At 35.5% G+C, this 15618-nt stretch overlaps 1 protein-coding gene across 2 annotated transcripts in view; it reads left to right on the top strand.

Annotated features, from left to right (window-relative positions):
* The window catches only part of LOC140152421 (uncharacterized), a 39195-nt gene that overhangs the window by 1059 nt on the left and 22518 nt on the right, over positions 1–15618 (top strand). The gene's annotated exons all lie outside the window — the stretch shown is intronic.

Here is a 15618-nt window from a genome sequence, read left to right as displayed (position 1 = left end):
ATCGTCGCTGATTTTTTAACGATCAAATAATAACAAATTCAGATTCGCGTTAGGGGCCGTGCAATAATTATATGGGGGCGAATTCTCAAAATGATCTGCCACATATACTTACCCCTCCCTTTGGCCGTGCTTTGCCCCTTTCGACGTACCAAAAACTTCCTTGCTCCCATTTCGGTAACTCAAATTCAAAACGTTTCTTAAGTTTTTCTGAACCTTTTTGACCTGATATAATAATACACATACTAGTTTTTAGAGTCAAGTCTTCGAGTTTCCAAAAAAATAAATAAAACGATTTAAAAGGACAATGAGTTCGCGTATCGCGCCAAAATTTGACATTTTACACTATTTTGGCCCATGATCAGAATAAATTTTGTTGGGAAACATTTCTCCTTTTCTTTTCCTTTGCCTTCCCGATCGTCTTTTTTATTTTTCGTCAGAGGGGCACCTCTCTCTGTTATTTTTTTTTTGTCAGTGGCTTAACCCCCCGCTCCCCGGCCCCCGCTGGCTACAACTGCCCGGGGTACACAGTATTGCACCACCCTTTATTTTACAGGCTGTATCAAAATGATTGTTCTCCACCCGTTTTGATGTTTTTGAAATCCCTGTCTCTTCCAAACCCACCATCGGATCCACATCAATGTTGCTACCACACGGAGGCTGTACTTGCACTTACTCTGACCTATGGTTCAATGTATAAAGACTGGTAATTTCAAGTAGATCCAATAGTGCTCCGGGATCGTGAGTTTGGAAGAGGTTTTCATAACCATGAGAACCACCAAACAAAAAAAGGGTAGGAGAACACTGATTTTGATACAGCCTGTATAAACAAGGTACGCGTTTATAAAATTGGGTCAAATCAATAAGGAAAGGAAATGAATAAATAATAGAAACGCATTGACTTCAAATAGCCATTAGCCCAAGATGATGCCCTTAACAAGACATGATCTTTAACAAACATGCAATTTACAACATGCAGATGATCAGCACACATCATCTGTTTCGGGTTTCCAGACGGTAACAAAAAAAAATACTATCACATTTTCATTTTAAAGTAAAGAATAAATACACGCAAATTGCAACAGCATAATGATTTTTCATTTTAAAGTTATGACCGATTATTGCCCAGCAAACACAAATGTTTTCGACATTATTCACAAAAGGTTGCCAGAAAACATCGGGCTGTATGGAGGGTATGTAACGGATCTACAAAAAGAAGAAGAAAAAAAACAAACCCAAAAACCAAAAAAACAAAAAAAAACAACAACAAAAAAAAAAAAAAAAAACCAAACCAAACAAACAAAAACCAAAAAAAAAAAAAACAAAAAAAACAAAACCAAAAAAAAAAAACCCGCAAAAACGACAAAAAACGTTGACAACGTACATGACTTAAAGAAATCAACAAGTTTAAAGAAAGCGTAAAGAAAGCAACAAGCCCCAACCTCGGCTCACCTTTTGCAACATGGTCCCATTTGTTAAAGGTACTGATTTAAACTTTATCATCTATAATAAAAACAGCAGAATGTGAAATCCATTTTTACAACAGAATGTGAAATATTTATTTATCTTTTAATCTCTTTTAAGTGGAAAAAGAGAATCATCATTCCTGCATCATGATAAAACAGTAAAAACAGTCAAAAACTGTTTGTATTGTGTATTCTTTTGATTTCATGAAGGTACTCTTGATAAACTTGATGCTATCACTGTTACATGTAAAGCCCTCTTCCATAGTAAAAGTGGCACAATTGTGATTTTACCCTTTCGTCTTTAACTAAACATATCTCGAGATTAAAACAAGCAAATTGAACAGAACAAACGGCATTTGAGAGCTAAGACTACACCCTTGACGTTGATGTAAGCATTATTTCACAACGGTATTTTCTAATTGCCAGAGAGGGCGCTTTTCACTTGCACAATTTTTTTTTTGAGACAGGCTGTAGTGGTCATTATCTCATTTGCATAATGATGACAATGATATTGACCTCAGTGTGCTCACTAAATAGACCTACTCTGCTTTGAGGTAACTAAGCTATGAAATTTGCAAAAGTACACAAAAAGTCCCAAAATATTACAATTTGCGAGCTTAACAAGCAAAAAAAAAAATCAAGTTTTTACGCTTTTTGGGTCAAAAGAGATCCAAATTTGGGAAAGAAAGTCTACTTTTCACAAAATCGCCCCTCTTGAAAAAGTCCACTTTTTCACAATCAGCACCCCCCAAAAAATCCGACGTACGGACCTGGGTGCGCACCAAGGGAAAAACAAACAAAGCAATTGTTTGTTTTTATAATTTTAGGAATAGTTAATGCCAATTAAAGGATTTAGCTATGTTTCATTTGGCAAAACAAGATAACATTTTTTTTTAATTCCAAAAAATTAGTGCTGTATTTTCCTGGAATCAGGAGTAACTAATGAACCCTAAATATATATGATCGACAGGTGCGCATTTGAATAAACCATACTTTACGCATGTAGAGTATTTAGCATTTTAGAAACAGTAGAAGTAATATATTTGCCACTCAACCATTTACTTGACTTTACTAAAATTGTAATTGCAAATGAAGATATTGACATTCACGTCTGTTTTGAACTACAACTACGCAATCGTCGCTGATTATTTAAATGATCAAATAATCAAATAATAACAATGTCAGAATCGTGAGGCCTTAGGAGCTGTGCAGTAATTGTATGTAGGGGTGAATTATCAAAATGCCAAATGTTGCATACCCCTCCCCATTGGCCGTGCCAAAAAACATTCTTCGCTCTAAGTTAAGTATTTTAGTATATTCTCTGTAAAGAGCCTTGAGGTGTTTCGTAAGGCGCTATATAAATGCAGTTTTGTTGTGTTGTTGTTGTTGTTTCCCTAACGTTTTTTTAAACCATTTTTGGGGCGTGATATCTCCGTTTCGACCTGCCAAAAATGCTTCCCCCATAATTTCCTCCCGGGGTATATATAATTATTGTACCACCCCGAATGTACAGGCTGTATCAAAATGATTGTTCTCCACCCGTTTTGGTGTTTTTGAAATGCCCGCCTCTTCCAAACCCACCACTCAATCAATCCACAGTAAAAGGTATGAATATTATTTGGTTATATCAAGTGCATTCAATCGTGTGTTTGGAAGAGGTATGCTTTTTATAACCACCAACAAAAAATGGATGGAATACAATCACTTTGATACAGCCTGCATAAACAAGGTAAGCGTTCATAAAATGGGTCAAGTCGTATTCTATTATTCTATAAATATCAAGAAAAGGAAATAGATTTATAATAGAAACGTATTTAACTTCAAATAGCCAGTAGCCCGATATTTTGCACTCAGTAAGATCTTTTATATACAAACGTGCAATTTACAAAATGCAGATGATCAGCACACAAATTGCTTACAAGTTTATAAATAAACTGTAACAAAAAGATTATACAATCAGTTTTTTTTTCAAAGTAAATAATAAAGAAGTGCATGCAACGGCGTGTGACAATGGTAGCCTTTCAAAATGGAGGAAAATAGAGGAAGAGCCAATGAAAAATTGGTATCGACCTACCCTCCAATTTTTTGTCTTGGAAGAGCTACTAAACAATACATGTTTTAACCTTAAACAAAGACATCCCGGAATGACATATGCTTGAAAACAATAATTGTATTTTGTTACAGTAAACTGCATGTTGTTAAAGCGCTGATCTTGTTGAGAGCAATTTTTCTCTTATTTATTCATTTCCCTTTCTTACTTATATAGAATACAACTTGACACAATTGTACGAACGCGTACCTCGTTTATACAACAAGGGGTGGTGCAATAATTATGTGCATCCCGAGGTGAATTGCATGGGGCCACAAAGATATTTTGGTAGGCCGAAAGAGGGCGAGCATTTTTGGCAGGTCGAGAGAGGGAAAGCGATAATTGGTACAGATCATCCCCTTGAGGTTAGCAACTATTTTAAACTGTTGAGGTTGCGATTTGGTAGTTCACAGCATCTTGCGAATGGTTATGAGCTTTGGCAAAATTGCATTGATCATTTCATAGCGAGTGTAAAAATTCAAATATCACAGATATATTTTTGTAGGTCCTGTGGTTCTTGAGTTATGTTGTAAAGAGGGCCGAAACAACACCTTTGTAAAACGTACATAAGAATAAATCAAGCAAGTTTTCAAAGTATATGATTTGTATAATGAACTTTTGCAAAACATCGAAGTGTTATTTTTCAATAATATATTGATTTAGATAATGAAAACTGATTTTTGGCTGCTTAATGAATAAAGATAGGTGTCATTAAATCTCAGAAGGGGTGCAATGCACACCCTGTTACATCTGTAAATTAATACACATCTAAATAAATACAAACAGGTGCACATTTGAATCAAATATACTTTATGGCATGTAGAGAATATAGAAACAGGAGAAGTGAACTTTGCCATTCACCCATTTACTTTTAATTTTTAATTGCAAGTGAAGATATTGACATTCACGTCTGTTTTGACTTCGCAATCGTCATTGATTTTTAAACCATCAAATGATAACAAAATTAGATTCGTGAAGCGTTAGGGACCGTGCAATAATTATACGTGAAGCGTTAGGGACCGTGCAATAATTATACGTGAAGCGTTAGGGACCGTGCAATAATTATATGGAGTGAATTCTCAAAATGGTCTGCCAAATATTGCTTACCTACGGTGTCCGAACTCCGCTAAATCCCCCCTTTTATTATTCATTCCCCGATTTTTTTTTACAGCAAATGTCCCTCTTTTAAATTCCCCCTGTTGATCATGTTGATTGAGTGTATGGTAAACTATTCCTTGTTTCACTTTACATGACGGGCAATTTGAGACCATTTTCGTTGAAATCGGAGCATTTTTCATATTTACCCTATGTCACCAAAAAATCGACCATCCCAGCTTAGATCTCTTTGCTTATAACTCAAGAACGGTATGTCGCAGGTAGGTCAAACTGCCTGAATCCTTGAGACTAGAGGAATACTTTGGTATGGTAAATATGATCTCTGTGTTGATCTTTGATTGACCCTTGTTTGCGCATATAATTTTGGGAACATGTCAAATCTGGTAAAGGACACCCATCCATCAATAGCGCTTCAATAAAATAGGTGTCATTAAATCTCTGAGGGGTCCAATGCAGGCCCTGTTACATCCCCAACTATAAGCTATATATTTTTGTTATATACATGAACCCTAAATAAATATGAACAGGTATAGGAAAAGTGATATTTGCCACCCAACCATTTATTTGACTTTACTTGAAGGAAAATTGTAATTGCTAATGATGATTGTCATTCACGGCGTCTGTTATGAACTACGCAATCATGGCAATCCTCTCTGATTTTGAATTAAACGATCATTGAAATTATAACAAGTTTAGATTGGCGAAGCGTTAGAGGCTGTGAAATTAAATCCGTATGTTGGATTGTGTTTTTAAGGGAGTAGTGTGTGAGGATTAATTATAAAAATAGTCTGCCAAACATTACTACCCCCCCTCCGGTCATGGAAAAATCTTTTCACAATCAGAGAACCCACATTTATAATCTTAAATTGTGTAATCATGTGATGGAAGCACAGCGTATTTTTTTGTTTTCATAACATTTTCCTATACCTTTTTAAGGGGATGATCTATAGCTTCCCTCCTTTCGTCCTGCCAAAATGCTTGCCCCCTTTCGGCCTACCCAAAAATCTTTGTGGCCCCACGCAATTTACCCCGGGATGCATAATTATTACACCACCCCTTGTTGTATAAACAAGGTACGCGTTCGTATAATTGTGTCAAGTTGTATTCTATATATAAGTAAGAAAGGGAAATGAATAAATAAGAGAAAAATTGCTCTCAACAAGATCAGCGCTTTAACAACATGCAGTTTACTGTAACAAAATACAATTACATGTATTGTTTTCAAGTGTATGTCTTCCCGGGATGTCTTCGTTAAAGGTTAAATAAAAATGTATTATTTAGTAGCTCTTCCAAGAAAAAACTTTGGAGGGTTGGTAGGTCGATCTTTTGTTTCATCCAAAACAATAATATTATTAATACAAGAAAATTCAACAATTTTCAATAATACAATATATTGAATGTAAATATATTGAAGTTGGAGGCCCGAGTTCAATTTTCAAATGCTTTAATGATAAAATTATAATATATTTTTCAGTATCAGAAATATTCCTTCTTCATTTTGAACCGAAATAATCACAATAGATAAAAATATGTTCTCGTGAAAATAATTTTATATAGCTTGAAATTCCCCTGGACAAGGAACTAGCTGTCTATTGTGTCTCTTTACCCGTACTTTACTTGGAAAGCTGATCCAGGTTGCGATGGTATAATGTTGGTAGACTAGGACATCGACACAGCGCCTCTAATGCAAGTAAAATGGTTTACTACTAGGTCATATATGGTGTGTCTTGAGCCACAGTGGTTAGCGAAAATCTGTAAAGTGTGCAGACGACTGGGGTTGGCATCGTGCACTGCGTGCACTATAAATCCCAAAATTTATTTATTTTATTTATTTATTTTCCTCTTGTCTGATTTCGTTCTGCTTCTTCTACCGCCATAGTTGCTATCATTTCATATTCAGAACTATCTGATACCACTGCTTGGCACTTCACTCCGTTGCAGAGGGTTCCTCCAATTTTAAGTAGTCCTCTTTGGAGTTACGACACTATCCTCCTAACCCTCTTTATAGGTACATTAAGTGCAATTATATTTACACTTGAAAAAAATACCCCACATAATTTTAAAATTTAACAATATTAGAGAAATAGATGTTTATTAATCATGTTAAAAGATGTAATATCGTATGCTGCGCATTTAAAGCCATAATGTGTGATTTGCTTCACAGCGACGCCCTCAATTTTACTCGGATTTCTACTTTTTGCATAATTATAATGCCCAGTGGTGTACTAAAATACCACGTAAAAGATTTAGTCTGAAGTGCTTTAATAACAATAAAATGTAACTTTTTATATTAAAACCGGGGAGACCCGGTTTTATTCCGAGTTCACCGATCGAGTGTTTGCTAACATGTCCCGTGGATCATGTGGATGTCAGCTTATGTGTACACACGTCGAGCGCGATGCTCTGTGCAGTATTACATGTAATACGATCGGCGAGCGTAGTACACTCATTGTAAGCGCTGGGATGAAATCGCAATTTTCTTCGTTATACCTCATTTTTTGGCTAGAAATTAAAAGGGGATAATGTGATCAGTGAAAACAAACATTTAAATAGGAATCTATTCTTTATGCAAATCACACATTATTGCTTTGACACTGGATCTACTGCGACCTGCACAAGAAATGTTATAAGCAATGTTATAAGCATATGAATGGGTAAAGGTCGAATGATAAAAGGGACTAACATGGCCAGTCTACAAAAAGAACATACCGTATTACTGCCAGCGCAACAAAACAATACGTTTTTGTGTCACTTTTTTGCTTCTTTGTACTTTTCGCAACTTTAGTTTTTGTTATTTCTGTTTTTTAGTTCTTTTGTTTCAGTTCTTTCATCAGTATCTTGCGTGTTCGCCATTACTGTCCACAACTGCTGTGAAGCGACGTCGCATGATCTTGAAATGCGATGCAAAACTACCAAGATCCGGACTCGATATTTGCAGGCCAATCTATAGCTTCTCTGAACGAGCAGGGTTGTTCATATTCATAACCATATTGTATTATCTGGGGATTTCCCAAACTATAAATAGATTGGACTGCCTTTATTAATGTGATTACATGAGAGGAAAGAGGATTGCACAAAGTAAATGATAAAATTAAATTTGTAAGCACACCTCATTTAATCGCTTTCTTATTGCATAAGACGCAATGTACTTGGTGTGTCCTTGCGCATTTACCTCTGTCACCTCTAAATCCAAGTTGGCTCTCAAACGGTTGCTACCTTTACATACTACTATATTTTGATCTTGAATTAATATAAATAGCAATACGTGATCATGACGCGATTGGTGTCATAAATTTAAAGTTATATAAATGGGGTACAAGAAACTTGACAGTAAAATTTTGAGCCATGAAGGTGGGTTTAAAAAAAAATCAAAAATATAATTTTACACATTTGCAAAATATTAGCAATGTACAGTGAAATAATTGTGAAGGTTTTTATACCCTTGGAGATTATGTACATGACTGCTGCCAGAGGAAAAGCAAAACTTAATAGAGAACGCTATATTTGCTCTTTACTTTGGGTAGAACAAAATACAATTTAGGGGGTTTAAATGTTGTCGATGGGCAATTCGAGAATTTCAAGGTCAAAGTCTTACATTTTACAAGTAAAATTAAAACTGTTCAAATTTGTTCAAACCCATGTCAAAATATTCCAATAATATTGTCACATTCAGACGTATCATTGCTGATTAAAAATAGCAGTTTGAACTTCCTAAAATATATTGTTGCTCATGTTGATGTCATCCAGACGTAGTATCAGAAGGTAAATAAAATACTGGACTGACCTTTCGAATTTCGCAAATTTTCATCATTAGATGCCCAAGCAAATTAGTATCTCACCCAAAACATCCTACTCAAAATGGGCCATACTGTACATATCTATGGAATCTAGTGACGGGTTTTGCCAATTGTCTCAAAAAAGTCAACAATGTCAGTTGGTTCCTTATTATGTGGACAATGCCTTATAATAATAATAATAATAATAATAATAATAATAATAATAATAATAATAATAATAATTATAATTATAATAATAATAATAATAATAATAATAATAATAATAATAATAATAATAATAAGCAATTATTGTAATGCGCCATCAATCTAGTGGAACTATTCCGAGGCGCAGACATGAAAAACAAATAAGTACAATTAAACATTAACATACATAAAGTACAAGTACAATTAAGCATTAAAATATATACATACATCAGTTATGTTTGGCATATGCTTTGCTAAATAAATAAGTCTTTAACAAGTCTGAAAACAATCACAGTTTCTTATATTCAGAGGTAACAAGTTCCAAAGTGTGGGTGCAACAACAGAAAAGGTTCGATCTCCAAATGTAGATGAAGCCCGTCTAACGACAAGTAATTGTTTATCAGAAGACCAAAGTGTGCGACTCGGAGTATATGGAAGAAGAAGATTCATTAAATACTCTCGTGCAGTGCCATTCACAGCTTTCCAAGTTAAAATGAGTATTTTAAAGTCAATTCTCTCACGAATAGGTAGCCAGTGAAGATCTTTTAATACAGGAGTTATGTGATCAAATTTTCGTGTCGTTGTAAGAATACGAGCAGCAGCATTTTGTGCAAGTTGAAGTTTGCGAAGTAAGCGATCAGTGAAGCCAGTTAGAAGAGAAATTCCATTGTCAAGGCGTGATGTAATAAGTGCATGAATAATGGTTGCAGCAGTTTCATCTGTTAAGATTTTTCTAATACTATTTACATTTCTAATGTGGAAGTATACAGACTGGCATATACGTTTGCCTTTAAAGATCGAAGCAGAAAGACCAGTGAAAAAAATCACTGGTCTTATATATTCGTCATTCAAATCCCTCACCTGTTTTAACCAGTCAATGGCACAATAAGCACCAAGCCCTATTGTACTATTGACTAGTTAAAATGTCAAAGATTAGGATGACGAACATATAATATGACCAGTGATTTTGTTTTTTTCACAGGTCTTTCTGTATCGAATTTTTGAGGCACTGTCCACGAAATGCTTTTGTTGTGGGCGGCAGAATATGACTCGACTAAAACAACATCAATTATATAATTTCTGTGTTACCATGGTAAGGAGTCATTTACGATAGAAGAATCAAGGTCAGGCGAATTCAGCTCGTAAAATACCTCACCATTCGCCAAATTGTACCTGTTTTGTCTCAAACAGTAGCTAACCATATGGATGGAGTGGAATCACTCTGACTTGATCTACTAGCTTGATCCCCGGGGCTTGATCAGCTGTTCTAATTATATCATGCTTATATAATACCTCGACAATCACCGCATATCCCATGGATCTACCGCCGAATATATTGTATACTGAACTTATAATTTAAAATTAGTGTTAACAATGTATTCATCCATTGATTACAATAACTGAAATTTATGGACATGTCTGACAACGCATTCTCCTTCCCATTTTCAGCTACATCTGACGGCGGCTTCAGTATTATAACACGAGAATAACATAATGTAGGAAGTAAAATGGCGCCTATTTAGTCTAGTCCCGGGGGTCCCATGCACCCAGATGTGGTTTTCTAACCTATTTCTTCGTAATCCTGATAGTCCCTAGTATGCTAGTACACACATTTTGCTGTTCCCAAAACAAAATATTGTCCCTTCGTCAAATTGCGTCGAAAACATTACTATAATGTATAATCCACACCGAGATATTACTAATGTATTCCTCTGGTCATAAGAAAATGTATAGTTTACCTATCTAGGATGTACCTTTCTTGAGTTATTACCAAAAAGGTCAAAGGTCAAGTGTTGACCTCTAAAGGGTCAAAATTTTAAACTTGCTCCGATCTTCATGAAAATGGTGTTAACATCTTCGTTTTGATATGATATTTAATAATGCTAGTTTGCAATATGTATGATGTTTTATTACATACACATCCATGTCAAGTTCAATGGGTTTTATGGTCATTGACCTATTTTGCGAAATAATATTAATATTGTTTACTACCGCGATGAATGATAATCTTAACAAACGAACTCAGATTTTTGTCAAATAAGAAGCATCAGATAGCGAATATCCTCCTCTTTTTACATGTTATATAATCAAAAAGTATATTTAGGCTACTTATGGCAGACCAGTGCCTTAAGGGGCGAAATAGACAAACAACATGTGCTAGTTTTTCAAGAATGATAAGAGGAACTTGGAAAAAATGTATAAGAAAGCATGCCCCCAATATAGGCCATTTGCTTTTTGTATTGTCCGCAAACAAAGTTATGGTCAGGAAGTATAACTTATTAACTGCCCGGCGTCCAGCTTTTGACAAAACATTAGCTGCGCATCTTGAGGAGCTGTAAAATTTTCGAGGCGCTGTTAATTCTCTAGGTGCTGCAAACTCTCGATGAGTGCTGTTGTATTCTGCTCTCTCGGGGAATAGCGCGACAAACTCGAGTTGTAGTGATGTATCGCGTGGTACAAATTAGGGCTGTAAACTCGTAAGAAGTAAACACAAAAACGTTTTAAAAACGTTTTAAACAAGTTATATTTTGGGTTTGAGGTTCGGCAGAAATGTCTTTAAAACATTCGTCGGGTTATATAAAGGTCATGAAAACGTTCTATAACGTTTTGAATGAAAATACACTGCAATAATATTTGTAAAATCATTTTTTAACATTTATAATAAAACCGGAGATCTCCGGTTTTATTCTGAGCTCATCGATCGAGTGCTGAATGAACACATTGCGTGTGGACAATGTGATCCGTAACTATCAGTGAAAACTAACATTTAAATAGGAATCCATTTAAAAAAATGCAAATCACACATTATTGCTTTAAGTTGAGGGGGATTGTCGTGCTGGGTGTGCCATAGTTATGATTCGCACCAAAAACAAAGGGTTAACGGTTTCTCCTATAAGTGACCTGAAGGGGTGTATATGCAAATTCTGCTGCTTGTATCACCTTGGGTTCAATTGTGACCTAAAAATTGATTAATCTGCAGTACTACCAGGGTTGCTACGAGTCGAGTGTCAAGCTTTTCAGTTATATTAGGTTCAGACAGAATAATAAGCGTCGTACAAGTCGCAGGTGTTAGTGGAGCAATTAAATCTATGAACTTACAGAAGTAAATTTGACATGCTTTTGAAATGTGAAAATAAGTGGAACGAAGTACCAGGGGGAAATTAGATTCGCAAATTAAAACACGCTGACGCGTGTTAGGCAATCTAGAAAAATAAAATAAAATAAATAAGTACAGTCATGGACAAAAGTTTAGAAAGTTTCGACCCCATTGTTGGCAATACACACTTCTCAGATGCATTGGTAACTTCTTATCACATAGAATATCCTTGAATCTGCCAAAGCAACTACAACCTGCCTTTATTCTGATCAAAACATCTTCCTTGGTGTTGTCCTCCATCTTCACTGTTTGGCCAAGATACTTGTAGCCTCCCACCTATTCGATAATGTCACCATCAACTACAATGGAGTCCTCTGACTGGTGGTTTGTCATATATTTTGTTTTGTCTTTGTGTATGCTCAGTCCAATCTTTTTTACTTCCTTTATTCAGAACTTTTAACTGGACCTCCATGTCCTTTACTGATGTTGTCACCAAATCTACATCATCTGCAAATGTCAGATCCGTTAGCTTCTCGCCATCTACATGTATGTTGAACCCCTCTCCTGTAGATCCAGCATTCTGAATATACATGTATCTTCCATTGCTGTTGTAAATATTTTTGGGGATATAGTATCTCCCTGTCTCACTCCACGCTGAATTTGAATTGTTTTGGAAACATCGTTTTCAATGTGGATTTAGCTGCGGCATTTGTGTAAACATCCTCAAGAATGTGTACATATCCTTCATTTACTCAAGAATTTACAAAGACCTTCTCATAGTCTATATATCCAATACATAGCTTCGTATATAAGTTATATACATTTGCCTTCTCAATGAGTTGATTGATGGCATGCAGATGGTCTACTGGTGATCCACTTCTGAAGCCTGCCTGTTATCGTGGTTGGTTTTCATCCAGCACTCCTTTTTCTGTTCTGTATTATCCTTTTGAAAATTTAAACACATGTTTCAATAGGCTAATAGGTCTGTACTTTTTTTATGTACTGTCAAATCAGAGGAGTGTCCTTCCAAGAAAAGAGAAGCATGTTTAAAAAAAAGCATTCCAAACTTTTTTCCATGTAAATATGTATACGTGTGTTATGTGACTGGGAATCTATGAATAAGGAAACTTGTTGGTACCGTTACCGAATAGGGTACAACTTTCTAGACTTAAGTCCAGTCCTCGTTTACGGAGTTTAGGGTTTAGGGTTGGGGTAGGGCAGTCAATTTACTGCTGTAACACTCTTTTTTCTCATGATGACATTACATTTACAGTCTAATTTAGTCTAGTTGTTTTGGACCTACATATATAATGAAAAAAGTCATACAACTAAGAAAATCCCTGCATTCTCCTGAAATTGGACATGACGCCAAATTCGATTAATTGATACATACATTGAATTTTGAAAAATCATTAGCTCTTAAAACTTTTGATTGATAGTACTGCAGATTAGCGAATCAATCAATTGAGCCTACTCCTCTTTTCGCCAAACGACAAGTGTTTCTAGAATGCTGCTAAAATAAGAAAACTTTTAATGCTAATTTATTGCACATTCTAGGGAAGCGTGGTTACATTTTTTTTTAAATAACCGAGTGAGAGGGTTTTCAATGAAATATTTGTCAAAATTGAAGCATCCTATGTATAAAAGAATATATGAATATTTACTGCACATCATATATAACGATTCGTGATACCCAATTGTGGCACATTTGATGCGATTGACCTATGTAGGCTTATGAGGCGTAATGATAATTTAATACTACCCTTTTGTTGAAGGGACAATACACTATAGAATTCAGCATGATTGTTGGCTAGCTGTTTGTCACAACCTGCAACAATGAGAGGACATTCCTAATCTAACACGTGACTTGCAGATGTTTTGTATGTAAAAAGGGACATAGCCGACAAGGGCCTCAATTTGTAAGTTGTACACAACTGTACATAATGTAAACGCGTAAGTAAAAATCAACACGAGTGACAGGAGAGATTATCCATGTTATATCATGTAGGCCTAGGGCTAGTGATATATTGTTCTTTTGTATTAATTGAGCTAGAAATGTTCATTTTAGGGAGACCTGTGCTAGCTTTTTGACGTAGGGAGGAGTGTTAGAAAAAATGCGAATAGCCAACGTCAGCCAATTTTGCAATCCCATAATTCCAAGGTCAAAGCTTATACAGGGGTCGTTCAAAGTTGCGCACATTATGCTAAAACCAATTCCCAACTATTCCTATGGTCATAATGATTAAGAAAATATGTAGTTTGACCTATCTACGACTTATTGTTCCTTAGTTATGAGCAAAAAGGTCGAAGGTCAACATTAGGGCTCCACGTGGGTCAAAACAGAAAATTTCCTCCAATTTTGAAATGGTCTCAAAATGTTCGACTTGTTATAACAATTTCAATAAGGAATGTTGTTTCGTTGAGGTAAGATAGTAAAACGGGTCAATACCTAATCAGTCCTATTGATTGTGGCCTATTTTGCTGTAGGTAACCAAATGTCCTATGTCCTATATCATGAATATTCTGGAATAAGTTTGAAAACGAGCAAGTTGAGCAACTTTAAAATTTAACTACTTTAAACTTTGACCTTGGAACTCGAATTCTGAGATAAGGGCTAACGTCTTTTTATAAACGAATAAGTGACCCACAAGGAGAGTGTATGTCAATTCGGTTGCCTTTATCACCTAATTTATATGGCTCAATTATGGCATCGACATTGATTAATCTACAGTACTATAAACGCACTTGAAAGTTAATCAAGTCATGTTAGTAACTATTTTCAATTGTGGCGATTTGGTCGTTCGCAGCATCCTGCGAATGGTAATGAGCTTTGGCAAAAATTGCATTGATCAAGTTTATAGCGAGCGCGAAGAAGGATTCAAATATCACATTAGGGACCGATCGTTATTTACGGCAGGGGGGGGGGGGGGAATGGGTGTTTTGGCAAATATATCGACAAAAAATTTCGCGTTCCCCCCTCGCGTCCGCTCAAAATTTTCGCGTTCCCCCTTGTTTTCCCAATTTTCTCCAATTACAATTTAACAATCCCCCCTCCTGGTTCAACTAAAAATTTCAGGTTCCCCCCTCAAGACCACAAAAAATTTTTGTGTTCCCCCCTAAATTTACCCATTCCCCCCCCCCCTGGCATAAATAACGATCGCTCCCTTATATACTTTTGTAGGTCCTGTGATTCTTCGAGTTATATTGTATAGAGGGCTGGAACCACATCACCTTTGTAAAACGTATATAACTCATCAACAATAAATCAAGCAAAGTACGTCGTATATGATTTGTAGGTGTTATTCATTAGGCGGAGGCGCCCTATTTAACGATAGCTTTGGATATTTAATTATTTTATTGATTTTCCACCAGGATAAGTTTGGTGGAATATAAATAAAATAATTAAATATCCAAAGCTAAGGCTAAATATGGCCCCTCCGCCTGATGTTTCAATAATATATTGATTTAGACAATGGAAATCGATCTTTTTGGCTAAAAAGCAGCTGTGATGATCTTTACACATTCAAACTGTATTATGTGATTTGCCAATTAAAATCTCCCACTTCTGAACAAAATATCTGCTGAAAAGAAAAGAAAAGCAAAGAAGAAAAAAAGCACTTTCAGTCCAAATCTTTACGTGATTTTTCGGAGACGTCCATAAATGTATTTCTAGCACTATCTTTGCTAAATACATGAAATATCAGAAGCATGTTATTCGTGTCAGGAACTCGGGGTAATGTTCGTAGCCGCTGCTTTTGATATATTATTTATTTTTAGAAATCCCAAACAATTGTCAGTAAAGTAGAAAATAAAGTTACAAATAAACAAATAATGTTACAAAATACGAAATACTGAACCAGGTACATACTACAT

The sequence above is a fragment of the Amphiura filiformis genome, chromosome 5, assembly GCF_039555335.1.
Source record: "Amphiura filiformis chromosome 5, Afil_fr2py, whole genome shotgun sequence".
Taxonomy (NCBI): Eukaryota; Metazoa; Echinodermata; class Ophiuroidea; order Amphilepidida; family Amphiuridae; genus Amphiura; species Amphiura filiformis.
The sequence above is the reverse complement of the archived record's forward strand: the minus strand, read 5'-3'. Positions and strand labels throughout refer to the sequence as shown.